The sequence below is a fragment of the Lutra lutra genome, chromosome 3 (assembly GCF_902655055.1).
Source record: "Lutra lutra chromosome 3, mLutLut1.2, whole genome shotgun sequence".
Classification (NCBI taxonomy): domain Eukaryota; kingdom Metazoa; phylum Chordata; class Mammalia; order Carnivora; family Mustelidae; genus Lutra; species Lutra lutra.
Genome location: NC_062280.1, coordinates 12,221,336 through 12,237,056, shown reverse-complemented (window position 1 = coordinate 12,237,056; position 15,721 = coordinate 12,221,336). Strand labels below are relative to the sequence as shown.

The following is a 15,721-nucleotide window of genomic DNA, read 5'->3' as shown; positions in this document are numbered from 1 at the left end:
TTGCAGCCCAAGATGGCTGCCCAGGTCCAGGCATCACACCCACATTCTGCCTAACTGGATGGAAGAGACAGGAAAATGGCATGTCCTCTACCATTTAAGGATACTTCTCACAAGATGCACACAACATTTCTTCTCACATCCTGTTTGACAGAACTTTGTCTAGTAGACATGCCTAACTGCAAGGCAGGCTGGAAAATGCAGTGGCCCCATGCCTGAATAAAAGCCAAGTGTGATATTTCTAAGGAAAAAGGAAAGAATAAGTATTGGGAGACAGGCAGTCTGTCCCACTCCCGCTTTGCTGAAAAGTTAGACACTCTATGATGGATGAGGCTAGAATGTTTGGTTAGAAGTGCTTGAACGTTAGGCCAGGGAGGTTGTTCACTTTGGTTGGCAGTGGACAACCATTAAAAGTTTCAGAGCAAGCAAGTGACATGATGAGATTTATACTTTAAGAAGCTTGCTACTCGGGGTGCCTGGGTGGCTCAGTGAGTTAAAGCCTCTGCCTTCAGCTCAGGTCATGATCTCAGGATCCTGGGATCGAGCCCCACATCGGGCTATCTGCTCAATAGGGAGCCTGCTTCCCCCCTCTCTCTCTGCCTGCCTCTCTGCCTACTTGTGATCTCTGTCAAATAAATAAGTAAAATCTTAAAAAAAAAAAAGAAGCTTGCTACTCGAATGATTAAGAAGAAAGGCAGTAACTATTAAGTGCCATTTGAGGGTTACTCCTAGTTTTGCATCTATAGATTGTGTTGGAGGTAGAAGAAGCAAAAGGTGCATGTGCAGTGAGTGGGGAGGGTGGGAAGTGGGGGGGCTTTGGAGATTATATTGGTCTAGAGTCTAGACCAGAATGATTAGGATCTCCATTGGACCTGTAGCAATGAGAAGATGGGATAATCGGGGAGAGGGAGAGGAAAAAGGAAATTCCAAAGTTTTGCGCCTCAGGGACTGGGGACTGATTGTACCCTTAATGGAAACAAGGAAGTCAGGCAGCGACGACGAGGAAGGATGAGCCGCAGGAAGGAAGGAGGAGCCGCAGGATGGAATGCAGAAAGGGAAGAGACCATGGGTTTGACAGCAGGTCCTGTGGTTAGGGCCTCACTGGCGGGGATGTCCAGCAGGATGGCTGGATGAAGGGATGTGAGCAAGAGCCTCCAGGACAACTTTGGACAATTCCAGGATGCTACAGTGTCATAATGTCAGCATTTATGTAGTGATGTGTGGCTCCAGTTATGAGACCACCAATTCACGGCCTGCGCTTGCCTCTCGCTGAGAAGCTGAGAAGCAGTGAACCTCCATCACTCTGCAGTAATCTCAGATTATTCAAGGTACTCCAGGCACATTTAGCATGGGTAAGTGAGACTTGGGTGTACTGATACTGCTATATTTCCAGCAAAATGTCAATAAAACTGCAAATGTAATTTTTGACCCAGGTTTTAAGTGGAGGAGATTGATGTAGAGGGTGAACACTAAAGACTTCTCAGAGAAATTCTTATTTCAGGGTGTTATAATTTGTGTATAAATCAACTATTCATTCAATAAATATTTACTGAGCACTGCTGGGATGTACTAAATACAGGGCTTATAAGGGTGGATAAGGCAGACACAGTCCCTGCCTCAGTCTAGACCAGGGGTTGGCAAATTATAGCCCCTGGGCCAAACCTGGCTGGCCGCCTGTTTCTGTTCTGCCTACCAGCTAAGAATGGCTTTTACATTTGTAAATAATTGAAAACTATAATCAAAAGTAGTGCAGTACTTTACAGTATAGGAAAATCATAAGAAATTCAAATTTTAGTGTTCGTAAATAAAGTTTTATTTTGCATAGCCCCACTTGTCCATTTATTTATTGTTTTCAGTTGCTTTTACACAGAAGGGCAGAGCTGAATAAGTGTGACAGAGATGCATGGCTCCCAAAACCTAACGTTTTTACTCCACAGCCCTTTGCAGAAAATGTTTGCTAACCCCTGGTCTTGGTAGAATTCATCAAACACATGATCACACAAATAAATAGATATTTAAGTAAAGTGGGTGGGTTTGACTATTGTCTGGTCTTACCCAAGTTCCTTTCTTACCCTCTAATATCCAGACCTGTGGTAGGAAGTCTCTAAAAGATGGCTCCCAATGAACTGGGTCTCCCAGGATTCAGATTCTTTTGGTCATCCTCTCACCTTAAATCTGGCTAACCTATAAGCTTCTAGTGAGCAAGAGGATATGGCAGAAGTCACATGGTGTGGCTTTTAGACTTCTAGAAGAAGTCTTTCTCCTGGTCTCATGGAAGGCTCTCTGTAAGACAAACCAGTCATTGACCTCAGTCCACCATGCTGCAAGAAAGCTTGAGCTAGTACATGGGAGGCCCCATGGGAAGAAAAATGCCTGGACAACCTACAGTTCTTCCAAACATCCCAGGCTAGGAAACAGACATGTGGTAAAGAAGCCATCTTGGATGTCCCACCAGTCAAGCTTTTGGACGACTAGCCCCAGCTGACATTCTACTGCAACCCCATGAGGGACCACAATTGAGAACTATCCAGCTGAGACCAGTCAATCCTCAGAGCCATTAGAAATCATAATAAATGTTTGTTTTAACTCATGGGTTTTGGGATTTTTTTTACATAGCAGCAAAAAACTGAAACAAAGCCTGGACTTCTATTTCTGAAGAGGCATTGAAAAGGGTGGGGTGGGTGAATTCCACATGTCCACATTTGAATGGGGCTTAACAGTCTTAGGAATGGAGAGGTGATCTTCTGTTGTTTTTTTTAAATTAAATTCAGTTAATTAACTTATAGTGTAGTATTAGTTTCAGAGGTAGAGTTTAGCGGTTCGTCAGCTGCATACAACACCCAGTGTTCATTACATTAATGCCTCCTTAATGCCCATCACCCACTTACCCCATCCCCCCCACTCCTCTCCCCTCCAGCAACCCTCCATTTGTGTCCTCTAATTAAGAGTTTCTTATGGATATATATATATATATATATATACATATATATATATATATATATATATATATATAGAAAGAGAGAGAGAGAGAGAATGGAATACTATGCAGCCATCAAAAGAAATGAAATTTTGCCATTTGCAATGACGTGGATGGAACTAGAGGGTATTATGCTTAGCAAAATAAGCCAATCAGAGAAAGACAGTTATCATATGATCTTCCTGATATGAGGAATTTGAAAGACCAAGTGGGGGGTTTGGGGGGAAGGGAAGGAATAAATGAAACATGGTATTGGGAGGGAGACAAACCATCAGACTCTTAATCTCACAAAACAAACTGAGGGTTGAGTGGGGGAAGTGGGTATGGAGAGGGTGGTTGGGTTATGGACCTTGGGAGAGCATGTGCTATGGTGAGTGCTGTGAAGTGTGTAAGCCTGACAGACCTGTACCCCTGGGGCAAATAATACATTATATGTTAATTAACAAAATTAATTTTAAAAAAGTGAAAAAAAAAACAGTTTCTTATGGTTTGTCTCTCTCTCTGGTTTCATCTTGTTTCATTTTTTCTTCTCTTCCCTTATGATCCTCTGTTTTGTTTCTTAAAATTCCGCACATCAACGAGATCATATGATGATAGTCTTTCACTGACTGACCCTTCTTGTTTCTGCTGGTTTATCCAGAGACCTGTGCAGGCCTATCCAGGAATGGAGATAAAAGTCTGCAGGCAGAACCCATCACCCTCAGGTCCACTAGTATGACTGCACTGACTTCTAAACTACGGGATTATTTTCATGTCAGTTGCAAAATAATATAAGAGTAATGACAGTATGAAGTAAAATTGAATAAATTTTATTTATTCATGTGGACCAGAACATGTGGTTTGTCGCAGAAACCCCATGCACCAGAGTACTGAAGCTGTTTTTCTGGCTTTGAGTGCAGATTATTGGAACTTGCTTTGGATTTTAGATTATTTATTTCAGGTGTTGGAAAGTTGCCTCCAGTTCCTAAAGCCTCCCTCCTTTTTTTTTTAAATTCAGCTTTATTGAGGTATAATTAACATGCAAAATGGTAAGGTATGTGAAGTGTATGTCACTGTGATTTGATAAACATATACATATTCATTGTGAAGGTTTCCTCCCGCCATTTCACGAACATATCCATCACTCCAGTCCTTAAGGTCTTCCTGGGGAGGGGAGCACTACACAGCTGAGCTGAGAGAGGGCCTCTGCGTGAACCACCACTCAAGTCCTCACAGGGTCTCCACTCTCCTAATGATTATCACTGCAAGAGGGAAGTCATTGAAAGGTTTCCTGCAATACCCAATCTTGAGCCATGACTCATTCCAGGAAATAATTCAGAGAGCATGTGAGCTTGGGTTTCTCTCCAAAACGGAGCCTGAGACAAGGATGCTGCACTGGGTACTGGGAGTGCATTTGGAAGTCGGTCGACTCCAGAAGGCAAGAGGATGGGAGTGGGAATGAGATGGGAAAGAAAGGGATGTCAACAGCTGACATGTGACGGTGCTGGTTTCCACTGTGGGCAATTGATGCCAGATCCCTCTAGAGACCCTTTGAGAAACCATGTAGAACGTGCCTCAAAATTGTCTTCCCAAAGGATGGGAGTCTGAGGGCACTGTTTCCCGTTGATGTCTGGTTACCATTGTTCGAGGTTGGCCCCCGGGGTGTTTGCTGTTGGGTACTTCCAGGCAGAAAAGAGAAGAGATTAGCAGACACTTGTGTTGGGCTGCTGATGGTGTGCATGGAAGCCAGCTACGTCAGCTGCAACTGAAATCAGAGGGAGGCCCAGGGGAGGTGGCCTGGGGTGCCTGGAGAATCTTCCTCAGACAGTGACAGCTGCATCAAACACACAGGCACACCAACTGTCATGACCCAACAAATGTTTTGGCAGTTGGTAGAATGAGTTAGTGACTGACTTGTACTATAATTTCTATTCACTGCAAGCAGTTTCATACCCTCGATAATTTTGATAATAAAAGGGAATATTTTACATTTTTCATCTATATATTGGCTTATGTACTAGTGAATATTAGCAACAGATTGCCAAATATGTGAAGTACACCAGGACTGTATGTCTCTGCTCCCTCCCAGGGCTCCCCAGTGCTGGCCAAGGATGATGCTTGGCCAGGGTCCCGATGCCAACCCCACTTTTCCTCCTTACCCGGTCCCCAGGCTACAGCATCAGCTCTGCTCTCCACGCGCATCCGCATGACTTGCCCTTTTAATTCTTACAAGCTTCTATTGGAAGTTGAAAAACTGAGCATGAAATGTTTCCTGCTCTTGTCACTCCCTCTATACAAATCCCACTTGCCTTGAATAAATGGATGGTCTGATTAGGGAAAAGGTCATGTATAAGTTGTGGAGGGAAAAAAATTAATATATCCATTGCTATCACACTGCACTAACACTTGTGATAAGTGCTATGAAGGAGAAGTACAGGATATTAAGAGAAAGTATAATGAGGATGGTTGCTTGGGCGAAATCAGGGAATGCTGATGAAGAAGTGATTTTTAAGCTCAGATCTAAGGGACAAGAAGAGATTAGGCAAAGAGCAAGGAAGAGATTTGAGGAAGAGAGAACAGCATGTGCAAAGGCCCTTGGGCCTCTGAATAAGGATCTGAAAGGAAGCCAGAAGTGTGGCTCAAGATGACAAATGGGTCACATGCCCTTACTTTGCTTTTTCCTGAAATGACACTAAACTGGGAATAGAGGGAGAACCCAGGATGACAGTTGCTCATCAGATGTGGAAGTCTGGGCAAGGGAAATACCTTGATAAACACTGACATGTACTTAATTGAGAGTATGGAGAAAATGTTTATTTACCTAAGGTGGGTATAGGGTTGACCTAGTGATAAGAAAATCAAACCAATGGTAAAAAAAATAACAATTCAAAACTCCAGGGAAAGTAAGTTATTCAGGAAGGAAGAGGAACCTTTGACACACATGGCTGAGCTGTAAAAATGTTTATATAGCCCAAATAATGTAAATACTGGGTATGTCTAACCATAATTATCAGGTAACTATATTGGGAACGGGAAGGGTGGTGTTGGGGGCAGAACTGGAGAACGGGATTAAAGAATAAGTTCTTACCTTGTACAGTAAGAACTCAATAGAGTAGACTTAAAACAAAAATAGGAGGCACCTGGGTGGCCTGGTCAGTAGAGTGTGCAACTCTTGATCTCAGAGTTATGAGTTCGAGCCCCATGGCGGGTGGAGAGATTACCTAGAGCTTTATTTTCAAAAAATTTAAAGTAAATAATGAAGTAAATAAAGACCAAAAAAGGGGTGCCTGGCTGGCTCAGTCAGTAGAGCATGTGGCTCTTGGGGTCATGAGCTCAAGGCCCACGTTGGGCTTTGAGGTTTCTTAAAAATAAATAAATAAATAAATAAATAAAAACAAAAATAAAAGTAGCCTTAAAACCATGCTATTTAGAGATGTGAGCACAAAATTCCAAAGAGTCAGCTGAAATAGTTATGTGGTTGCCGTTGGGGAGATGGAAGCTGTGGGAAGAGGGGCGTGTGACATTTCTTCAGATGGGGGCATTACGAACATCTCAGGATTTTTTTCACTTTCTTCTATAACTGTCTTATAACTTGGATTGAAAATGAAAACCACCCCGTGTTGGGAGTCCCCGGAGGAAGCAGGGAGTTGCATGAGGGGAGTCTGGAGTCCTAAGCGAGAGGTGGGATCTTATGGATTTTAAAGGCAATAGGAAGCAAGTGCCAGAAACATTTTTTCCAAGGGGAAATTGTGCGACCAGTTTCGTATTTGAGAAAGATCCCTCTGGCTGTTGTATGGAGAACAGACAGAAAGAGGAGGCCAGACTGACTACGGGGAGAACAGAATGTCATGGGAGAGAGGAGGATGGCTTGGATGAGAGTTGGGAGAAGTGGAAAAATTCAAACGGGTCTTTGGAAGGAGAACTATGTACCAAATAATTCCAGACGGGTGTAAGAGGAGGGGTGAGAGATTTTTCTTTATTAATAACCTCTGTGAGCAACTTCACAAATCACAGCTAATAACCTTAAAATTATTCCATTGAAAAACCATTCAGATTAATGTTGACTATAACATTGCAAACAGGCAAGGATATTCATTTTGGGCCGAGTGCTTCTGGAAAATATGCAGGCTGGCGCCTTCGTGGCCTTGCATCCAACAATCCCATTTTCTTCAATTAAGCGCGTGTTTTGAAGACATGTCCTCTGTTTACCATTAATACATACGAGCACAGCCGTCCGTGGTGAAACAGCAGCGGCCATCTAGAAAGGCTACGTTATACTTGTGCGATTTTTATAAGTTTTTTCATACGCATGTACATTTCAATTCCAAACCAACATCTTTAGAATGAAATATCACAGTGAAAATAAAATGACAGTAAATTGAACTCTACCAGGGAAAAATGTATTGAACCTTATATTACTTAAAAATCAATGTTCTTTCTCTGACTTTTGCTTTACTCGTATGTTCAAAGTGAAGGGCTTTGGAGTCCTCTTACGTTCCAGCTCCCACATCGACACTGCTTTCTGCTTCCGGGCCAGCTGGTAGTTTCTGCTTGCCATTATTTAAAATTTTCCTAATATTTGCTAACAAAACCTGGGTGTCATTTTCTTTCCGTAATGGTCCTTTCCTTTCCCCTAGGGATGGAGAGAGACTCTGCGGTGCTTTGATAAACAATGAACTTAAAAGGAAAGAAAGGTGAGTGAAATGAACCCTTCCATGCTCAGTCCCCTCCACAAAGGCACCTTGACTCGGTGTCCTAGTCACTTGATTTGCTGACTCATGAAGCAGCCAAACATGTCACAAAACCAGAGGCAGTCTGTGTGTCTGGGATTTAAAACCGAAGCCCACAAGTGATCAGAATGAGATGAATGGGGTTTGCTCATTCTTGGTCATCATTTTTGGCCTCATTTGCTTTGCATTCATATCTGGAACAGTTTCAAAATGTTGACAGGGAGTGCAAGCAGCAGAAAGAGTGGGCAGAATCCCGAGGTGTTTGCAGCAGACTTGATGGTTTCTCTTCCAGGGCCAAAACCACTACTCCATTGGCTGTTTGTAACCCTTTCCTCACCAAACCAGATAAGAAGCATCTTTCGTTCAGCATTCCAGATTTAGCAGATGTTCACATTTTACTGTATTTGCTTTGTATCTTTTCTTAGGAAACACAATGTCACAGATATGGCTGAAGCCCACTTTATCTCTCTCCAGGATTCCATTTTTTTTTTTTTTAAGATTTTATTTATTTATTTGACAGACAGAGATCACAAGAAGGCAGGGAGGCAGGCAGAGAGAGAGAGGGGGAAGCAGGCTCTCTATTGAGCAGAGACCCCGATGTGGGGCTCGATCCCAGGACCCCTGAGACCATGACCTGAGCTGAAGACAGAGGCTTAACCCACTAAGCCACCCAGGCACCCCTCTCCAGGATTCCATTTTACCTTTGTTTTTCTCCAGGGGTAATCACTACCCTGAGGCTTAGGTCAATCTTTCTTATCCCTGCTTTATAGTTTTACTGTATTTATATATATATCCATAAGAAATATGTACCTGAGTCTGCCGCTTTTAAAAACCTGCCATAAAGGGTTTTACGCTCCACATTTCATTCTACAACTTGTTTTTTTTTTTTTTTTCAATCAACGTTTTGTTTGTGATGTTTATACATGTTGGTATGGGTGGCCCTAGTTTATTTTCATTGTTCTACAGTGCTGGATGGACCAAAACACCACAATCTACTTACCCATTCTCTTTTTTTCTGATGACAATTTAGGTTCTCCTCATCCCATTAGAAACAGTTTTGCAGTGAATGTGGTAGATTGCATTCAAGAGTCGGTTCTTAGGGAAGAATCCCTATAATCATGTCCTTTGCCAGGTGACTTTGCCGTTATTCCCACTAACTTTTCTGTTTGGTTATGTGACTTGCTTCGTGCAGTGGAATGTTAGTAGGAAAAATGTGACCAAACACTTGGAAAGAACCTGTGTGGTCAGATTAGCACTCTCGAGTCTGCCATTGTCATGACAACATGCGTAGACCACTGTCTAGGCCTAGAAGGAGGAGTCAAATGGGTCAGAGCTGGGCCTCCTGGCTGAGTTCTGGTCCTATCAGCTGCCCTCCACATGGGTGTGAACCATCCCAGCTGCTGGGAACCAAACCACCTGCCTCAGCTGATCCCCAGCCCACCTACAGAAGCGTGAGCGTGCCAATACATGTTTCTTCTTGGATGCCACAGAGTTACTGTGGTCTTTGTTATGCAACAACATCTAATTAATATGGCAGATAACCCACATAAATGAAAGTTCTAAGACTTTTACCTAGAAATGGAACTGCTAGGTTACAAGGGACGTGAACCTTCATTTATTTGCAGTAGATACTACTAAATTCCAAGGGATTTGACAAGTTTTTCCTTCTGCTCGTGGTAGATCTCATTTTCTTACATTCTTGCTAACCCTTGTTATTTTGTCTGTCTTTTCTCATTTCTTCCCACATCGCCTTACTTTCTAGCGAGGATTACAGTCGACGCTGAGTCTGTCGTTCAGTCAGCCCAGCTTGGGCTCCAGACATGTGAGTCAAGAAGCCATCTTGAAAATGGACTCTCCAGCCCTAGCTGTCCCCACCACCAGCCATTCAGATCGCTCCCTGTTGCGTGAGTGGTCCCAGCTGAAGCCTCAGATACTGCGGAGCGGAGAAGGCTGTCTCCTTTGCCCTTTCTGAATTCCTGACCCAGCGAATCCATGTGCCTAATAAAATGGTTGTTGGGGCGCCTGGGTGGCTCAGTCGATTAAGCGTCTGCCTTCAGCTCAGGTTATGAACCCGGGGGCCTGGGAGCAAGTCCTGCATCCGGCTTCCTGCTCAGCGGGGAGTCTGCTTCTCCCTCTGCCTGCCGCTCCCCCTGCTTGTGCTTTCTCTCTGACAAATAAATAAAATCTTTAAAATAAAATAAAATGGTTGTTGCTTCCTACCACTGAGTCTGGGGGTGGCTTATTATGCTATAATACATAAAAGGAACTCTGGGTCACCTCAGCCTGGCCTGGGACTCTTTTAGCTCCATTGCAGGACGAGGGTTGACCCCCACTGCCTCTGGCTGCTTCTGCACCCAGACCTTGCCTCCTGGTTGCTTTGTCTTACTGTTTTATCTCTTTTCCAAGAAAAATTTGGTTTTTGGTTTTGAACTTTTTTTTTTTTTTTTCATGATTTCATTTAAAGTAATCTCTATACCCAATACAGGTCTCAGATTCACAACCTTGAGATCAAGGGTTGCACACTCCCCAGACAGAGCCAGCCAGGGGCTCCTGTTTTGAGCTGTCTTTTAAATATTCTTTTCATGTGTTATCTCCCATTGTTCCATGCCTGAAATAGAGGCGGCTGTCTTGCCTGCTTTGCGTTTTTTCAGGAAGATCTCATCGTGCATGTAGGCAAGCCGGCTCATCATCCATTCCAAATATTGATTAGCACCTCTGCGTGCAAACCCTTTTCTAGACGTCCTGGAGGATATCAAGAAAAGTCAGGCAGGATCCCTGCTCTCAGAGAGCTTCCAGTCTGCTAAGGACAAGCTATATGTGACTAACCAGAATGACACACAGACTCATAAACTGTATGTGTGAAACAATGTAGCTATGGAAATAGGACTGCCACTCAAAGACGATAAATAAACCCAAATAAACCAAGTCAGTATTACGTGGGAGCTAGACCGGGCCATCTGCTCCCACGTGTGTGTGCTTTCTTGAAGAGGAACACCAGGTTTTTACCTCCCATGGATCTACGTGACCCGTAGGTCAGCCCCTCTGCTCTGGACTCCATGGAAATCTGTCTCTCCCTCGCCTGCCGCTGGTCCAAGTTCCCACGTTCTCCCAGGTGTGCGGATGTGAAATTTCGGAATCGACTCTCGCACTTCCTCCTGCTTTCTCCTTCATCCAGGAAGTTCTCACAGCCCGTCAGAGGTTTCCTCAAACTGTCCCGTTTGCTTATTTATCTTATTTATCTACTTATGTCATGACGCCCGCACCCCCACCCCTCGTACAGGCTCCCATCAGCTCACGTGTGCATTACCACCCCACATACATTTGGTATCTCTAACCCTAAGCTTTCATGTTCCCCATCCTTCCCGCAATCTTGGGCTGCGTGCTCCTCCTTTAAGGAGAAGACACTTTTTTTTTTTTTAAAGATTTTATTTATTTATTTGACAGACAGAGATCACAAGTAGGCAGAGAGGCAGGAGGGGGGAGCGGGGGGAAGCAGACTCCCTGCTCAGCAGAGAGCCTGATGTGGGGCTCGTTCCCAAGACCCTGAGATCATGACCTGAGCTGAAGGCAAGGCTTTAACCCACTCAGCCACCCAGGCGCCCCAAGGGGAAGACACTTTTATGTTCCTTCTCTGGCTTCAAAACTTGCAGAAGTCCCTATTTTCTATTATTATTTCTCACTTAAACTTTTTAGCGGGATCCCAAATCAGCCACACTCTCAGGAAGGCATATGCTATTTCCTTTATAATATTGGGACCATGTCCGCATCGTCCTGAGTGCTTACTCTCAAAGTCAGAACCTTTTCCTTGTTGCCTATCGTCTGGAAGACTCTCGCCCGCTGTCGCTTTTTGTTAGGCATTTTTTGTCACCAGTTTCCATCATAAAATATTCCCTGTCCTTTAATATTTTCAGGTGAAAAACCATTCAAAGAAACGAGGGTGCCGTCAGGTGGAGAAGAGCTGAAGTATGGCCAGCGAGGGGGAGCACGACAGAGCCGTCAGGTGGTGTCCACGAGCCCCCGTGTCCTCCCCTCGCCCCACCCCCAGAGAGGTCTGGCCAGGTGTTAACGTTCTCATTTCTCATTTCGTAGAGCTGGTTGAGGTCCAATAGAAGTTGATTTATTTGTTCAAAGTCACAAAGCTCTCTAGCATCTGAATGAGGCTCAAATCCCGCAGCTTATGCAACAGGGCCTTGAATGGGAATAATACACAGAAGGGAGGGGCTATGACGGCTAGGATCATTTTGAAGGATAAAGTTCTGCAATTCCTAGCTTGTTTGCAAGTGCTTTTGCCTGGCCCAGTGGAGTGGGGGAAGGGAGGGATAGCGGATGAAGCTATTGTTCATTTCATTATTTTTATAAATGGTATCCTAAGGGATTTACATTTTCATTTAATCAGCAACATTCACAGCAACCCAATGGAATAGGTTTTTTATCACTACCCCAAATTTGCAAAAAAAAGAAAAAAAAGAAAGAAAAAGAAAAATTAAGGTTAAGGGAGGCTAATAAATTTGTCAATAGTTGATAAGTAGAGAAAAATGGGGTACAAGCCACGTAGAGGGAAGGTAGTGAGGTCAGGTATTTACTTCACCAGCTCCTTTCTGGTGGGGGTGTCCGAGGCTGACTGGTTCTCTGGACCAGACGGTTCCTGCCAGGCACCCTCCTTGACGTTTATTTCTTTTTATCCTATTGTACTGCACATGGTAGGACCTAAAAATTCTTCTTATCTGATTACTTAATAAAGGGATCAAATGAATAAACAAAGAAAAAAGTGCCTTGAGAATCCAGCCAGTGTACTAGGAGGTCAGAATCGTATTGTCTTTTTTTTTTTTTTTAAAGATTTTATTTATTTATTTGACAGAGAGAGAGACACAGCGAGAGAGGGAACACAAGCGGAGGGAATGGGAGAGGGAGAAGCAGGCTTCCTGCTAAACAGGGAGCCTGATGTGGGGCTTGATCCCAGGACCCTGGGATCATGACCTGAGCCGAAGGCAGACGCTTAACGACTGAGCCACCCAGGCACCCCGGAATTGTATTGCTTTTGACTAAAGTTTGCTGCATGACTTACAGACCAAGAGTAGATGCAAGGAATATTCAACACAACATACACGATTCAACACCAACCAAGTATAATCATGGGAGACATTTAGAATCCTGACCATAAAGATACTCTTGACCAAACATGGACCTTTAACTTGAACTATAATGTAACCAGGGCCAGCAATAGGTAATACTCTTACCCATAGATAGAGACATAGAGATACAGACACAGATGTCTTCATTAAAGAGCTGATGACTCCTCTTTCCTGGTGAGTTCCTAAATTACTTTCAAGAAACTCTGGTTTGAGTCTAGGTAGTGGAACAAATCAAGAGACAGCATCGAATGTCTGGGCTCCGGGGTCTCCACGTGTTCGGGCTCACTTGTCTTGAGGCTCTGGCGGGCATCTGCCTTCAGTCACGGCCGCCCCGGAGGTGGATGCCAGAGGCGTGCGCCTGGCCACATGCTTTGCTCGACCATGATTATTTTTCCACTTGGAAAATATGGTATCCAAAATGGCTAGCCTGAAGGACATGCAGTTCTGATTGAAAATCCACTCCTATAAGCCTGTGTGTTGGAAAAACGACTCATGTATGACTTGAAGTAGTTTTGTGTTTAAAACTAAAACATTTCTCTGGCTAGATATCATCAGATGATGGTTAACCTGGGAAACCGAACGGGGGCAGGAGTGGGGACTCGGGGGCGGAGGGGGGACGTGATTTTATTATGGTCACGTGAGGGTGGGTGTGACGGAGGGGAGCAGGGTCTCTCTGCCCACACTTTGGGTTGGAGCTGGGAAGAGAGTGCCCAGTGTAAGAACTTTGTAGGTGAAATATTCTGGCTGGTTTCCAAGCTTGAATTCCGTGCATCATTCCAGATTCAAGCCCCTGTAGCATAAGCCATATCAGCCACCCTGGATGAATTTTAGCACAAAAGATGTCTATGTAGTTAACTTTAGGAGAACTAGCATTTTAGTCTGGCTTGGAACTGAGGGATTTTAGGTTTTGCTCTCTTAGTGTAGGCTCCAGGAAAACTGTGTGTGTGTGTGTGTGTGTGTGTGTGTGTGTGTGCGCGCGCGTGCGCGCTCGCGCGCGTAAAATAAACCCTAGATATTGAACACGCTAACAGTGAGTATTTGAATACCCATCCTTGTCTGTCTGATATTAAATACCAGACTGGTTTTCTACATGATCACTTTGGGTTGTGACTTTTGAAATAATCATGTGGTTTGGAAAGTAGGCAATCAAAGTCTATGAAGTTAAAATACAATAGGCCATCTAGTCAGCAGACAGAAGAATAAAGATGCCTTGAAATCTAATTGAGGGAGGGAAAAATTGGGCTCAGAGACTTCTTAATTATGGCATGAAGCTAGAAATTAAATGTGGGAGCCAGGGATTTAGTCCTGTGTTGGACGTGTTTGCTTACCCTCCCAGATTCTCTCTCGACCTCCTTCTGCTTTGCTCTGTGCCTCCAGAGTCTGACCCATACTGGATGTTAACAAGTTTTGCAGCCCTTTGGCTTCCAGTTGGGTTAGGGCAACAGGAAGTACAGGAAGGACCCTGTAGGAACAAATATTTATTGGGCTCTTCCCTCCCTGTGAGGTCCCTGAAAAGTGATGGGAGATCAAAGCTCCTGTCAGCCCATAGCTCATAGCCCATCGAAGCTCCTGTCAGCCCATCTCCCCGTAGCCCCCCGGGTCTCACTAAGCCTACCTTGCCCCGTCAGGCCTGGGGCGGTGAGTTCCCCGGAGGCAGCCTGGGTGCTGAGCGCTACAATACTCCCGTGCATTTGCTACTCTTGTTCATAGCCTCTTTATTAAACTCTTCTCAAATGATCTCTACCCGCCCCCCCCCCCCCCGCTGCCCCATATGTCCTCTGCTTCAGGTGTAGTTTTAACCCTTGAACCATCAAAAGAAACAGAGAGGAAGGAGGGAGGAAGGGCAGGAAGGAAGAAAGAGAAAGAAACCGGGCCATGTTTGTGAGGTTGCTAGAGCAGAGCAGGAGCCTGCCACGGGTGTTAGTGCTTCTGGCAGTTTCGGGCGGCCGAGCCAAAGGCCAGCGGCCGGCGCCGGGGACGTGTCAGGGAATCTCAGAAGAGCCTTTGTACCTGACCGCAGCAAACACCCGTGAGGTAAGCGCTGGTCACCTGATAATTGTCCTCCCCCGAGACTAGCTGTTTCTCGAGGTGGATGCTATTGGATTTCTCTCAGGCTTTGTGCTTGTTCGATATCTGTCACACAGCTTGGAGGTTTATTGGGCAATAGGGGCCTGGGTTTGGGTTTGTTTTTTGTTTTTGTTTTTTTTTTTGTTTTTTGTTTTTCCCTTTTAATTATTGAGACAATAGTTTTTCTTTTCTGGCTAAATTGGGTGTCCAGAATTTGAACCCAACAGGGTAGAAACTTACCAAATAATTCTGGAGGCAATATATCCTTCTGGAAGGACTTACCTAAGGGAAAAGGTCATTTTGTTTCTGTTCTGTTGGAACAGAAGACCATGAGGTAAATGACGTATGTCTATTAAAACACGGACAAAGCTGAGGGGAAACAAAACCATTTAACAGGCTATTTATTTGGAGGCCAAATCTTATTGACAACATTTCAATACTTGTTTTTGACCATTGTTTTGTAGGTAATTTATAGAATGGTTTAGTTTAGGTCATCTGGCCTTTAAAGAATTCAACAAATGATTCAGGGCCCAACAGGAGCAAGGCCTCGTCTAAGGCAAAGGAGACCCATTTTTGATTAAGATAAACAAGACTGGGGGCGCCTGGGTGGCTCAGTGGGTTAAAGCCTCTGCCTTCGGCTCAGGTCATGATCTCAGGGTCCTGGGTTCGAGCCCCACATTGGGCTCTCTGCTCAGCGGGGAGCCTGCTTCCCCTATCTGCCTGCCTCTCTGCCTACTTGTGATCTCTGTCTGTCCAATAAATAAAACAAAAGTCTTTAAAAGAAACCCACCACCGCTACATGTAATGTCGAGCGAAGAGCAGAACCTTTGATTGTAGCT

At 44.4% G+C, this 15,721-nt stretch overlaps 1 long non-coding RNA gene across 1 annotated transcript; it reads left to right on the top strand.

Moving 5' to 3' along the window:
• The first annotated feature begins 1,222 nt into the window (after nt 1–1,222).
• Nucleotides 1,223–14,693, top strand: LOC125095492 (uncharacterized). Its single transcript, XR_007125917.1, has 4 exons — nt 1,223–1,349; nt 7,591–7,647; nt 11,595–11,683; nt 14,603–14,693. It is a non-coding gene; the product is annotated as an uncharacterized LOC125095492 (long non-coding RNA).
• Nucleotides 14,694–15,721: the final 1,028 nt, after the last annotated feature.